Source organism: Panthera onca, chromosome D1 (assembly GCF_046562875.1).
Source record: "Panthera onca isolate mPanOnc1 chromosome D1, mPanOnc1 haplotype 2, whole genome shotgun sequence".
Classification (NCBI taxonomy): Eukaryota; Metazoa; Chordata; class Mammalia; order Carnivora; family Felidae; genus Panthera; species Panthera onca.
In genome coordinates this window covers 41,444,427-41,459,073 of record NC_138348.1, presented here as the reverse complement: position 1 = coordinate 41,459,073, position 14,647 = coordinate 41,444,427, and the positions used below count along the sequence as shown (strand labels likewise).

The following is a 14,647-nucleotide window of genomic DNA, read 5'->3' as shown; positions in this document are numbered from 1 at the left end:
CAAGCATCTAAGGCCACATACTGTATGACATTTTGGCAAAGGCAAATCTATGGAGAGAGTAAAAAGATTAGTGGTTGCCAGGGGTTGGGGCAAGGGAGGAATGAATAGGCAGAGTGAAAGGATTTTTAGGGTAGTGAAACTATTCTCTATAATATGATACTGGTGGATACATGTCATACATTTTTCTAAACCCACAGAAAGTACATCAAGAGTGAACCCTGGGGCGCCTGGGTGGCTCAGTCAGTTAAGTGTGTAACTCTTGGTTTCGGCTCAGGTCATGGTCTCACAGTTCATAGGTTCAAGCCCCGTTTCACGCTCTGCACTGACAGTTTGGAGCCTGCTCAGGATTCTCCTTTCTCTCTCTCTCTCTCTCTCTCTCTCTGTCTCTGTCTCTTTCTCTCTCCTTCTTTCTCTGCCCCTCCCTCACTGAAGCTGGCCCCCTCTCTCTCAAAATAAATAAATAAACTTTAAAAAAAAAGAGTGAACTCTAATGTAGACTATGGACTTTGGGTGATAAGGATGTGTCAATGTAAGTTCATCGATTGTAACAAATGTAGCACTCTGCCGCAGGATGTTGATAGTGGGGGAGGCTGGGTGTGAGTGGGGGCAAGAAAGCATATAGCAACTCTCTGTACTTTCCACTTAAGTTTTCTGAGAACCTAAATCTGCTTTAAAAGAAATAAAGTTTTTATTAAAAAAAAAAAAAAAACTTCACATGGAGTGGGTGAAGAGAATGCAAGATATATACCCCACAAACACTCATATCCAAATTCTTACAAACCAATAAGAGGGGGGAGAAAAAGACAATGCAATTTTTAAAAAGGCAAAAGACCTGAATAGGCACTTCTCAAAAAATAACATCCAAGTGGCAAATAAATGTATGAAATGGTGCTTAACTTCACTAGTCATCAGGGAAATATAAATTAAACTCACCACCCAATACCACATGCATACCACTGCATGGCTAAAAGGAAGAAGACAGAAAATACTGAGATTTGGTGAGGATGTGGAAACCAGGACCCTAAACTGCTAATGGGAAAGTAAATGGGTAGAACTGCTTTAGAAAATTGATTTGCTGTGTATATCGAAGATAAGCACATGCATAACGTAAGACCCAGGAATCCCCTCCTCAGAATATATCCTGCAGAAATGCTTACATATATTCATCTAAAGATACATCAGAATGTTCATAATAGCACCACTCAAAAGAGACAGACATTGAAACTACGAGAATGTGCACCAAGGGCAGAACAGATAAATAGTTGTAGGGTATGCACACAATGGAACACACTATGAGAAGAAACAAATTACAACTACACACAGCAACAATAATAAATCTTGCAAACATAGTATTCAATGAAAACAGCCAGAAATAAAAGTACATTGTATGGTACCATTTAGATAAAGTTCAAAACCAGGTTAAACTCTTTGTGGTGATGGAACATTTCTGTATCCTGATTGTGGTGGTGATTACATGAATCTATGTATGTGATAAAATTTCATAGAACTGTACTCCAAAAAAAAAAAAAAAAAAAAAACCACATGTAAAAACTGGCAAGAGCTGAATAATACCTCTAGCTAAGTTACTATTACTGTACCTATGTCAATTTCCTGGTTTTCATACTGTACTAAGGTTCTATAATATATCATGGGGGTTGGGGAGGAGTTGGGTAAAAGCTATACAGGAACTCTGTACTACTTTTGCAACTTGTGAGTCTAAGATTATTTCAAAATAAAGAAAACTTTTTAAAAGCAGATTAAATTTATGTTGCTAGAAGTCAGGATAGTGGTTATCCTTGGGAGGGTCAGAAGTGATTAGGAGAGGACATTAGGAGGCTTCTGAGGTGCTGTCATGGTCTGTTTCTCACTTTGGGGGCTAAATACACAGGTATGTTCACTTTATAAAAATTTTATGAAAATCAAGCTGTACATTTATGTGCATTTGCCTCTATGTACATTATACCTCAATAAACAAAATTGGCGGGGGAGGGGCATACCTGGATGGCTCAGTTGGTTAAGCATCTGACTCTTGGTTTCAGCTCAGGTCATGACCTCACAGTTTGTGGGTTCAAGCTCCACATCGGGCTCTGTCAGGGCAGAGATTCTCTGCTTGGGATTCTCTCTCCCTCTCTTTCTTCCTCTTCCCTGCTTGCTTTCTCTCCCTCAAAATAAATAAATAAACATTAAAAAAACTTTTAAGGCAACAATTTGCTCATAAGAGCTTGGCCCAGTGCCAGCACACTGCAAGGGCTCAGGAAAAGCATTTTTCTATCTGCGGCTCTCTCCTACCTTCCCTTCCTGTGACGTTCTCTCTCATGTTGTCTTCACCGCTCAGGTGAGCACATTTCATAAAGGAGGTGCCTTAGCCCACAGACTACAAGGGTAGGCATTCTAGGCAGATATTTTGGGAATAACAAGACCTTCTGGCAGGAAAAATAGACTGCAGTGTGAAATCTAACTCCTTCCAGCACTGAGCATAATAAAAAAAAAGGCTTATTGTAATTTTTAGGCACATAATCAATAATTTTAATAATGATCAATAATCAATAATTTTATTGTTTTATTGGTTAAAGCAAAAGTAAACCTCATTGAAAAAAACCTGAAGATGTTGGAGCGCCTAGGTGGCTCAGTCAGTTAAGCGTCCAACTTCGGCTTGGGTCATGATCTCACAGTTCGTGGGTTCAAACCCCGCATCGGGCTCTGTGCTGACAGCTCAGAGACCGGAGCCTGCTTTGGATTCCATGTTTCCCTCTCTCTCCGCTCCTCTCCTGCTCACACTCTGTCTCTCTCTCTCTCTCTCAAAAATAAAATAAACATTAAAAAATAAAAAAAAAAAACCCTGAATATGTTAAACAATTCTTGACAATATAACAAAAAAAATATTAGGGGCACCTGGGTGGCTCAGTCAGTTAAGTGTCCGACTCTCGGCTTCAGCTTAGGGCATGATCTCATGGTTTCTAAATTCAAGCCCCGCACTGGGCTCTGCACTCTCAGTGCTTGGGATCCCTGCTTGGGATTTTCTCTCTCTCCCTCTCTCTCTGCCCCTCCCCTGCTCTCTCGCTCTCTCTCTCTCTCAAAATAAATTAATAAACATTTAAAAAAATTTCTGTTGTTATGAAGAAATTACAAAAGGTATGCCGAGTCTATAATGCCTGGGTGGGGGTCCAGCTATTTGAGTCTCATTGATAAGCCATGCTACAGTTAGAAAAGGCTCTGCCTCCCCTAGTTACTTAAAGGGGCTTAAATTCATTTTTGCCAAGGTCAGAAGTGATAGAAATTGCTCAAACTGAAGCACACACTACAGAAAAGCAGGCACTTAAGATGTGATACGTCACAGTAAGCATCCCAGCAAATGCAGTCTTAATTTTTGGCCAGTTTGGCATTTAATGATTTTACATAAAGCAGCATTGATAATGCTTCTGAAAGGTCACTTGAGAATTGCTTTTACACTTTTAGTGTGTCTGCCACACTGGATTTTTCACCCGTTTTTATTTTTTATTTAATTTTTTTTTCTTTTTTTTTTTTTTGAGTAAGACATACAGACAAAGCCAGTAGCTGTATTTTGCCTCTGAAATCTTGGGTCTCGATAGGCAGTTAGTGTATCAATTACAGGATGAAAAATGGTGAACTATAATCCTTTCCCGTAAAGAATCTGCAGATCAGAGAACCATCATACGCTCTGGAGCAGATGACACAAAAATGTTTAAACGATTATTCTTTCAACCAAGAGAGTTTTACAACGCAGGAAATGTGATTTAAAGCAGTTGGTTTCACACAGCCTTTTAGGACAATGCCACTGGCCACTGTATACTTTTGTAACTGGATTACAATTTATGCATTACAATTCAGATGTGCAAGGAAATAAGGTTTTTCTTTATTGTTCCCTGAATATGTTTTTTATCTTGTTTCAAAGTCTCCAAATGAAACGAAGGTGGGGGGAAATTATACTCCAGCTTTTCTGGTTAAAATCGCCTCTCATTCTCTGTGAGTAAGCTCACTCTGCAATAGCTTCTCAGCCCTTCCAGGGGCTCTCTGTGCACCCCTCCCTCTCTGCTTCCTGAGTGCTACAGGGGCACAGAATTGGAGAGGGACCTCTGGTCTGAGCCATATGGCTTTTGCTCCTCCGTGGGAAAAGGGAGCTCAACGCCTTTGGACAGGAGTCTCTGTCCTTCCACATCCTTGTTGAGGGATCTGTGGCTGGATATCTTGCAGTGTTCTGGCCCTGTCACCCTGCTGCTGGGCTCTTGCTCCAGCCACTGCCCCCAGAGACTTGGTACAACTACCACCTGGACCTTCAGCTTTGAGCTGCCAACGTGCAGCCTCTCGTCACACCTCCATACAATGGGGCGGGGTCCCTGTACCTCCAGTGCAGAGCGACCTTTGGGCAGGCCTGCCAATTCTCAATTCTCAGGCACTTTCTCTGTTTACCGCAGTGGTGCAGATGCTTCTGGATCTCTTGCGTAACACGCAAAGACTGCTTCAAGCTACCAGTCTGGACACATCTTGCAGCATGAAGGTGGGGCTGGGAGAACAGGCAACAATAGCTTGACGGCTTGCAGCATTTTCTTAAACCTGCTGGGGGTGAGTGTTTCCTTTGGAGTATCTTTCTTCTTATCGTACAGGGGGTATGTATACCCCCCTGTATCCCTGGGCTGAGGCAGCACGCTGATCTTACCTCATGGGTTCCTAGCAACTCTTGTTTCCCTTTCCTGTCTGATCTGGCTTCTGTTACATCATCTCCTCCTCCTTTTCCACTCCAGCTCCACAGCCCAAAGGTTGATGGCAAAAATGCTGTAAGGCACAAACCCAAACCACTTAGAAAAATACATCAGCAGGTATAAAACATTTTTTTGATCCCTGACACACATGATTCTCACAAAGATTTCTATATACTTTCAGCTAACAAGCAGCTAAGTCTCAAAGGTAGCAAGCACTGACAGCTGTTTTTCCTTGCCAGTGTTGACACAAACTTCCAGATTCTTCTGGTAAATGGCAGGCAATGACCAGTTTTCATAGGGCTTTCCAACATACTGACCAGATATATATATATGTATATATATATATATATATACACATATATATATACATACATATATATACACGTGTATATATGTGTGTGTATATATATACATATATACGTATATACATAATCTTTGCATATGAAAGCAATCCAGGCATAGTATAGCTTAATCCTAAAATTAGAGTAATAAATGCAGGTGAAATATTCTTTGACAGAGTATGAATTCCAAAAGCTGAATTTGACCAATACAGCAATTTCTGGTGCCCTTTAACTCACAGATTTTTAAAAAATAATTTCTTTAAGTTTATTTACTTTGAGAGAGACAGAGAGACTGCAAGCTGGGGAGGGACAGAGAGAGAGAGAGAGAGAGAGAGAGAATCCCAAGCAGGCTCCGCAGAGTCAGTGCAGAGCCCAACATGGGGCTAGAGCTCATGAAACCATGAGATCATGACCTGAGCCAGTATCAAGAATTGGACCCTTAACCTACTAACCAAGCCATCCAGGTGCCCCTAACTCATGGATGTTTTAATTTTTATGAGTACAATGTATCTTGCTCTTATAACTTTTTAACCCAGTAAAGACTAGAAGAATGCCTGTTGAGTGTTATCGGGGAACCTCAGAATTGTAGTAATGCAGTTGCACAAAAATGCACTATAACACACCTTAGATCTTACTTCTTCTGTCATAATTGTTGCGCTTCATGATATTGTAGTCGTGTGCTTGAATCCAGATCCTTTATCCAATATTTGAATCCTATACTATGCATGTCTTTATTTCCTAATGCTTTTATGCTCATTTTTAAATGCTTTAGCATAGTTAAGAGCCACAATCGATACTTTGGCCACCACTGACTCACACAGGTCTCTCAGAGTCACTGGCCTTAATGCAACATTCTTCATTCTCCTGCCCCTCCTGGGTCTCTCTAACTCACACCTGAAATCTCTGCCTACATCTCTTGAGGGACAGGCCCAGGGAGGACCAGACACTGGGGTTGCCCACACCCAGAAAGATAAGAACTGCATGCATAATATCACCGACCATTACCTAGGCCTGCACACTGGCTGATCTTTGGACTAAATCCTTAGCCACCGGAAGACAAGGCTGGGTCTTTACTGTTCTGCAAATTCCTCCCCCCCTCCCACTCCCCCCCCCTCCCCAAACACACAACAGAAATAGCTAATATTTATTGAGAACATACGTGCCACATATTTTACATTCATTATCTCATTTAATCCTCTCAACAAGTCTTTGGGGGTATGTACTACTACTATGCCTGTTTCAGAGCTGAGGAAAGTGAGGCTCAGAGAAGTTAAGTAATCCGTTCGAAATCACACAGCTAGCAAACAAGAAGCCATCTAACTCTAGTGCTCTCAATTATTAATATTGGGGCATGCAGAAGTTAAATACCTTGACCACAGTTATAAAGCTAGTAAGGGACTGGGCTGAGAGTCAAATCTAGATCTCACCCAACCCCAAGCCTTTGTTCCTCACCCTAGGCGGCAGAGTCACAAAGCAGGCATATTTAAGGGAGGCCTGTGAGAGCAGACTCTTCTGCAGACTGGCTGGCAGGATTTACCAATTAGAGAGCAAGATCTTTGGAGGGCACAGTGAACTTGGCCAATGAGAGCTGCATATTGTGAGGCGTGGGTAGTGGAACAGGCCAATCAGTAACCGTGAAAAGGGGATTAGCCCATGAAACTGGCCAATCAAGGAGTCTCCGCTAGACCCGCGCCTCTGAGCTGGGAGCTTGCTCCTTGGAGAAGTAGGCTGACTTCCTAACGGCAGACGGCTACTCTGGCCTCCGACTGGCGCCAGGGCTCCAGGAAACTGGTCACAGGCCCTTCTCGCGCCAACAGTAACTGCCAGCGCGCCTTTGCTAATAGATTAGCCATGAGGTCAACCGTTTTAGTGACTCACCTCGTGAAAATGAGGCGGCAGTGTCAGGCCTTACTGTTTCCCTGTAAGCATTTAAATTGATTTTTCCAGCTGGTTAAGTTCTCCCCCTTTGTTTTTATACAGAGGCTTAGGATGTGGCTGCATATCAGCTGCAAAGATATTACCAGGTAAAACAGCCCCCACATCCCACCCATATAAGCCCCGCACTCTGTGACTCATGAAACTTGCTGCTTTGAAATCCCGGTCAGGTAGTGACCTACCTGAGACAGCCCCACTGGTGACAGCGTGGGAAAGCCATCGCCAAGGGCTGAGGGGTAGCCCTACCTAGAGACAGGGACAGCCCCATTCAGAAACACCCCGTTGAGTGTTGACCCCACCCATGTGATCAAGCGATCACATGTCTCTGCAGGGTCCTGTAAGTCATGTGATGCCTCTCTTTTGGGCAGAGACTTCAGGAGCTCCAGGAATTTTAAATGGAGAGAATCTCCAGGGAAGGAAAGGAGGTCCTGGCTGCTGTGTCCCCGCGTCCCTGTTTACTACTCTGCCACCCTATTCCACCCACCCCACCACACACACACACACGCGTGTGCACACACACACACACACACACTGGAGGTGCTACTTGCAATTCACACAGCAATTCCCGGCACAGGCACACTGTCTTGCTTTGGGTCACCCTGAAGGCAGAGGCTCAGGCAAGAATTTAATGGAGGTGGTCTACTCAGAAGGTGACTCCAGGAGGCAGACGTGTGGGGTAGGAAGAGTGACCCAGGGGAAAAGCCAAGATGAGTGCATGTTTCCTTGAGATCTACGGCTACAGGGGGCTCGGTTTTGCTGGAACCTCTGAGGAGTGTACGGGCGCCTCCCAGAAATACCCACCTCACGGATGATAGCTGGAGCCTTTCCTCATTGTCTCCCTCCCTCACCGTTTGAAAATTGTTTCTGGGGAAGTTCACTCCTCTGTGCTTCCGGGCAGCCCTTGCAAGCTCTGATCAAGCTCCCTGGGCATGGAAGGGGTGGGGGTGGGGGTGGGGGACCCTGAATGAGAGTTCAGAGAGACTGGCTCTGCTTGAGGCAGGACCTTGAGAATGAGTGTGACCTCACCTAGGACCGTCCGCTCCGGCTGTGGCTGAAAGCAGAGGTGGTCCAGGGGGCTTGTGGTGCAGACACCACAGGTTACACATGCTGACTGCAACCTTCCTGAACAATTTTATGAACTCTGAGGGAGAGCAACAAGGAAATAAATTCAGGAGCAAGAAATGTGAAGCAGTTTACCTCACCCAAAACGAAGGATGTAGTATTCCACACTTATACCCAAAAGGCATTGGAGAAAACTGAATCTCTCAAGTTTGGGTTCAAATCCTGGCTCTGCCACTATGTAAGTTACTAACCTTAGGTGTGCCACCTGGCTGCTCTTAGCCTCAGTTTCCTCTGTGTTCAATAGGAATAAAAATACTTACTCTATAAAGCAGTGGTGTGCAAGGCCCTTTTCAGCATATGTCAACTCTTACTAAAGGGCTGGCACATTTTTCCTCAGCTCCAGACTCTGAGTTCCAGTCTGTCTCTGCGAGAAGGTGGCCATTTGACCTTCTCTAGACAAAAGCTGCCTGACATCCTGACACTTTGAAGGCCAACAGCAGATAGTCATGTAACCTCTGCTGTCTTCACCATCAGACCCTTAACAGAACCACTTATTGTCCTAAATATTTGGTTCAAACCATTTAAGAAGTACAGGAGAAGCAGGTCTGAGTGAGATATGTAAAACCCAGGTATTTAAAAAACGGGATAATATGAGAAAGATCTATCCTTGATGAATCATCTTGACCTTTCCCTCAAACACTGAAGATAACAATGCAAGCTTTCCTCTACAAATTTTTCTGTTTCATAGTCTGAATTTCCATATCTTTGAGTGTAGCAATACCTTTAGGTGGACATTATAATAAGCAAATTCCAGAGGTGAATGTCCCTGTGTGTCAAGTCCAACCATCTGTCCTCAGTTGTGTTAAGAAGTGGTGCTATGTCGTAAAAGATATTTTAAGGGGCGCCTGGGTGTCTCAGTCAGTTAAGCATCTGACTCTTGATTTTGGCTCAGGTCATGATCTCACGGTTCATGAGTTCCAGTCCTGCATCAGGCTCTGCATTAACAACGTGGAGCCTGCTTGGGTTTCTGCCTCCCCCTGTCTCTGCTCCTCTCTTGATTGCTCTGTATCCCTCTCTCTAAATAAATAAATAAGTAAATAAATAAATGTTTAAAACTTATTTATTGCCCTTATTTCAATTATTCCCTAACTTTCACTCCTGCTACTCCTCAAATTTCTAACTTCAAATGACCTAAAATTTGTCTTATTTTATCTGGGTTAAAAGGCTCATGTGCTTTAGTTCAAAAACTTCCTTCTCCTGATATCCTCTGCCTTGGGAGTCTGGGATTAGGTAGGACCCCTCATATCAGGCCTATCACCCAGACTAGTCTGTAGAACTTCTCTAGTCTATGGAACTTCTCCAGAAGGAGTTGGGGAAAGAGCCTGGGCTAGGAGTAGAAAGATCAGAGCTCTAGTGCAGGTTTTGCAGCGAAAAGGCTGTGTGACCCAGGGCAGATGCCTCGCCTCTCTGGACCCATTTCCTGTTCTTTAAGGTGAGGGGCCGAGACAGGAGGTGATCTGAGAATCAGTGGTTGTGATCCTTAGGGGCTTAAGCAGAGGTCCCTGGATAGCTGGGATTTTCTGAGCCCCGCCATGGTGTCCCTGGCCTGGCTAGGAGCTCCCGCAGGGCAGGATCACATTGCCCCAGATTCCAGGACTGGCTGCGGCACAGACCCAGGATCGGGTGACAGATCCATCCAGCCTGGACTGGCTCAACCTCTCAGCTACAGTCGCAGCCATGGGGGCTGGAAAACCAGAGCTAATGCAAGCCAGCTGGAGGCTAGGACAAGATTGATGAAGGACAGGGAGAGGATTTGGCCAGGGGGCTCAGGGGTGGGGGGTAGAGCATAATTAGTCCTGCCTGCTTCCCAGAGGCCCCCACACTGGCTAAACCTCATTAATTGGGAACCCCCAGTGGGGAATTCCTGCTCATGACCCAGAGAAGGAAGGGCTAGTTAGGAGTTAATTAGTAGTGAAAGTGCCAAGAGGGGAGTGTTTAAACTATTAAATGGCTGAGCACCTGTTTACCTACAAACAACTGATATGTCAATTATCCGGCCATGAAAGCAGGTCCCCTAAGATAGTGATTACCAACCTCGGGTGATCCTAAAGGTCACCTAGGAACCTTGTTAAGCATCAGTCCCCAATGCAGGTATCCTGACTGACTGGTCAGGGGTGAGAACCACTGCCCTCAACAATCCACTAGAACAGGATCTCTTGGCCTAATCTCAGTGGCTACATGTATCAGCAAGGAAAAAGTAATACCCAACAGCTACTACTACCATTGCTCTTTCTATAATTTATTTAGCTTTTACTATGCACCAAGAACAATGCTTGGCTTTTAGAATGCATTGTCTCTTTGAATCCTCATTAACAGCTCTTTTTGGTAGGTGTTATTGTCTCTTATCTACAGAAGATGAGGTAACTGAATTCAGAGAGGGGAGGAAACTTACTAGAAATAATGGTAAGTGATAGAGATTATATTTAATCCCAGATATTTCGAATCCAGAGCTCACATGTTCACTCCAACTTTTTTTTTTTATGATCCTGAAGGCCTTTCCTGTCCTTTCACTAAGATGATACTGTCAGGCTTTTAGGGATAGTCAGAGTGCTATTCAAGATCTTGTCCATTATACAGAGGGGAAAACCAGGTCCCCAAAAGGAGACATCAATTAATTCAGAGAGTCTGGGTTTATGGCTCCTATGCCTGGGCTATTTTCCATTAGCCAAGTCTATCACCTGGAATTACGAACTAGAAGGAAGGAGAGAAGCTGACCTCCAGTGCTAAATGTTAACATGTGTGCCCTGGTATTCAAGAGCCAGAGTGATTTAGTTATAAGCACTGGTCACACCACTGACCCCAAGTGTTATCTGGGACAAGGCACTGGCCTTCTGTGGGTCTCAGTTTCCCCATCTGCCAAATGGGGATGTGACTATTTGGTTTTCCTCTGCTTTAGAAGGAGGAAGTGAATGCATGAGTGAGAAAAGAGAGTGCTATAATGATGTAAGGGGTTGCTCCAACTGATGTGGGGCAGCCTCAACTTTAGGGAGACTCTTGCACAACTGTGTGGCTCCTTAGGGCTTGACAAGATGGTCCTTTAGGCCCCAGGCCCCAGAGCTGGTCTTCCCCTCCCTAGGTTACAGAAAGCTAAACAAAACACTTTCTAGTTTTCTCTAGGAAGCTGGCAAGATGGTTGACCAGATGGCCTCCAGGCTTTCCTGTGTGACTCCTGTATTTGACTTCATTTGTTGACCAAGCCTTGCAGCCCTACCGCTCAGACCAAGGGTGGCTTCCCCCAGAGCAAACTTCACCTAGGGGCCACATCCAGATGCTTGCCTAGTTCCCTTCCGGCCCTGGTGGAGGCATGAGCCTCCCCCACCTCCTGTTCACTCCTCGCTCCTCGGCCGCCAGCCCAGCAGCTGTTGCCTCAGATCAGTGTGGACCATCTAATCCTCTCTCCAGAGCCCTGGCCCCCTCCTCAGGCAGTAAATTAAGGAGGATGTAAGAACAGAGGGCACCAGCGTCAGCAGAGCGGCATCCAAAACATCCTCCCCCACCCTGTGCCTGAGTCATAGGGCCCTGAATTGGCCCCCTCTCTGCCTGGGGAGAGGGAAGAGGAGACAGGGAGAACCCGGCCTGAGGGAAGAAGGAAGTGAGAATCCAGAGGAGGGGACACCAGAGTCATGCAGGCCATGGAGCTCAGACATGAGCTTCTTTATCATGCCCTGACCCCCTAATTCCATCTCTTTCACGTGCCACACCCGCTCTGACTGTTGTGTTGTGTGTCCAGAGATGGGATGGGCAGAGAACAGTTAGCTGACAAAAGTAGGGAACACTTCACTCTAGGACACAGCCAAATCCCTGTGTTGAGGGGCTATAGTGGAAATGGTGTCTTCAGCAGCTGTCCTTGCCTCTCGCCCCTGAGAGCATAATCTACAAGACTGACCTTAAAAACTCTATTACTTTCTGACTTAAAAACACCATCCAATACTCCCCATGCATATAATGTCTTGAAGTCCCTACCAAGAGCTTCCAGATCTGACACCAATCTACCAACAAACTGAAAATGGAGGAAGAGGGAGAACGATAACCAGATAAAACTGGTATGGCATCTACTGGTATGACCTAGAGATAAGAGCAGTATAGAAATTCTGCCCTGCTTTTCAGAGATGCCACCCGGGAGAAGGGGCTGGCGAATAATGCAGTGGCGTCTGATGTCAAGATCAGAGTAGGGTGATAAATCCCATGAGCTTGAGATTTTAAGTCAGCAAAGTCAATGCTACCTCTTAGTCTTCATGGGGACATAGCAGGATGAGACTCATCCTTCAGAAACAGGGTGGAAATGTTTCATGTGCACGAGGAAAATGAGTCTGCTCAGAGGGAAGGACAAACAATCCTATATGTCAGAGACATCAATGTTTGCATTTCAGTCTTGCTTTAAATACCATTTATATGCAGATGACTATCAACTTTCTATCTTCAGCCAAGATCTCACAAACAAACTCCAAACTCTTACATCTATCAGTCTGCTTGATCTCATCACTTGGATATCCAACTGAGCTCTCAAACATAACTTATCCAAAACTTAACTCATGATCTCCTCCCACAAACTTGCTTTACATACAGCCTTTCCCATCTCAGCGTATGGCAACTCCATCATTCACTTAGTTTAGGGCAAAACCTTGACACTGTCTCTGAATCTTCTCTTTGTCTTTCCTCTCCACTCCCACATCCAATCTGTCATGAGATACTATTGGCTCTACTTTCAAATACTATATCAAAAAGCTGACTACTACTTAGTTCCTCCACTGTTAGCACTGTGAACCCAACCACAGTTGTCTTCCACCCGGATTCCTGCCAAAGCCTTTGTACAAGTCCCCTTGCTTCTACCCTTGCCCCATCCCATCTCCCTAGCCCATCCGTCCTCAGCACAGCCACTAGAGGAATCCTTTTAAAAATGCAAGTTAGGTCTCTTCTGCTCAAAACTCTTCAAGGCTCCCATTTCACTCAGACTAAAAGCCAAAGCCCTGGCAATACCCATAAGGTTCTACGTGATCTTGTTCCCTCAACCCTTGGCCCTCATCTCCCACTACTCTTTCCTTGCTCTGCTCCACGTACACTGACCTCCTTGCTCTTTCTCAAACCAGATTGATGTGTTTCTGTCTTACAACTTTTGCTGTAATTGTTCCCTTTGTTTGGAATATTCTCCCTCCAGATACCTACCTTCCTCATCCCTCACCTCCTTCAAGTCTTTGCTCAGCTCTCATCTTTTCAGCAAGGTTTTCCCTCACCATCTAAATGCAACTGAAGCTTCTCTCCTCCAAAATCCTGACCACTCTTGCTCAAATCTACTTTTTCATTTAAAAAAAATTTTTTTTAACGTTTATTTATCATTGAGAGACAGAGAGGCACAGAGTGTGATCAGGGGAGGGAACAGAGAGAGGGGGAGACACAGAATCCGAAACAGGCTCCAGGCTCTGAGCTGTCAGCACAGAGCCTGACATGGGGCCTGAACCCACCAACTGTGAGATCATGACCTGAGCTCAAGTCGGTTGCCTAACCAACTGAGCCACCCAGGTGTCCCTACTTTTTCATTGTTTTATGTGTAACACCAATATTCTTATTATCTTTATGTTTGTTGACCATCTCTCCCAGCTAAAAGGTAAGCCCCATGAGATCTGTATTTTGTTCACTACCATCTCCCAAGTGCCTGGAAACAGAATGTGTCCCACTCATGAGTGAATGAATGAGTTGAGGTGGTAAAGAGGAGAGGAATGTCCCTAAAGCTCTCTGGCTATATATTGAAATGCATCCCAGTACTGGCCCAGAGATCCATTTAGACAGTGATGGGGTCCCCATCCATCTGGATGTCCTGCCACTGTGGTAAAACTAACATGTTGCACATATTGAAGTGCCCAATTTATGGCTGATCCAATCAAACTGGGCAAAAACTGGAAGCAACATATGCCTGATATTCTTTGGTTTCACTTCATGCCTGCTACTCTGTTCTTGCCTTAATAACTGGGTAACAATCCTGGTTCTTGATTTACTCTGACCCCTTAACTTTAGATGTCTGTCCTCCCACCCATGGCAGTCAAGGCCCGCCTTATGAGAATGGCATTTAGAGACTTCTTTGGCAACTCAACTCAAACGGCTTATTTTGTCACCAACTTTTGCCCCATTTCCATTTTTGTCACAGGAGTGTGAGAAAGCACCTGAATTCATTTTCTACTGCTGTATAACAAATTACCCCAAACTTAGTGACTGAAGATAATACCCACTCCTCATCAACCGCCATTACAGAAATGCAAATTAAATCCACAATGAGACACACTCTGCAATGATTTTAATTTAAAAAATTAAAAATACAGATATAACCATTGTTGGCATGGATGTGGAGAAATTGGAACTGTCATACATTGCTGAGGGAAATGTAAATGGGTACGTTCACTTTGGGCAACACTCTGGTCGGCCATTCCTCAAAAAGTTAAATATAGAGTTACTATGTAACCCAGAAATTCTAATCATAGGTATTTACCCAAGAGAATTTAAAACATATGTGCACACAAAAACCTGCTCACAAATAGTCAT

At 44.5% G+C, this 14,647-nt stretch overlaps 1 long non-coding RNA gene across 1 annotated transcript; it reads right to left on the bottom strand.

Moving 5' to 3' along the window:
• Positions 1-3,360: 3,360 nt before the first annotated feature.
• LOC132662457 (uncharacterized) lies at positions 3,361-7,882 on the bottom strand. The gene is made up of 2 exons (XR_009602590.3): positions 7,796-7,882; positions 3,361-4,791 (listed from the first exon to the last, which is right to left on the bottom strand). It is a non-coding gene; the product is annotated as an uncharacterized LOC132662457 (long non-coding RNA).
• Between the last annotated feature and the right edge of the window lie 6,765 nt (positions 7,883-14,647).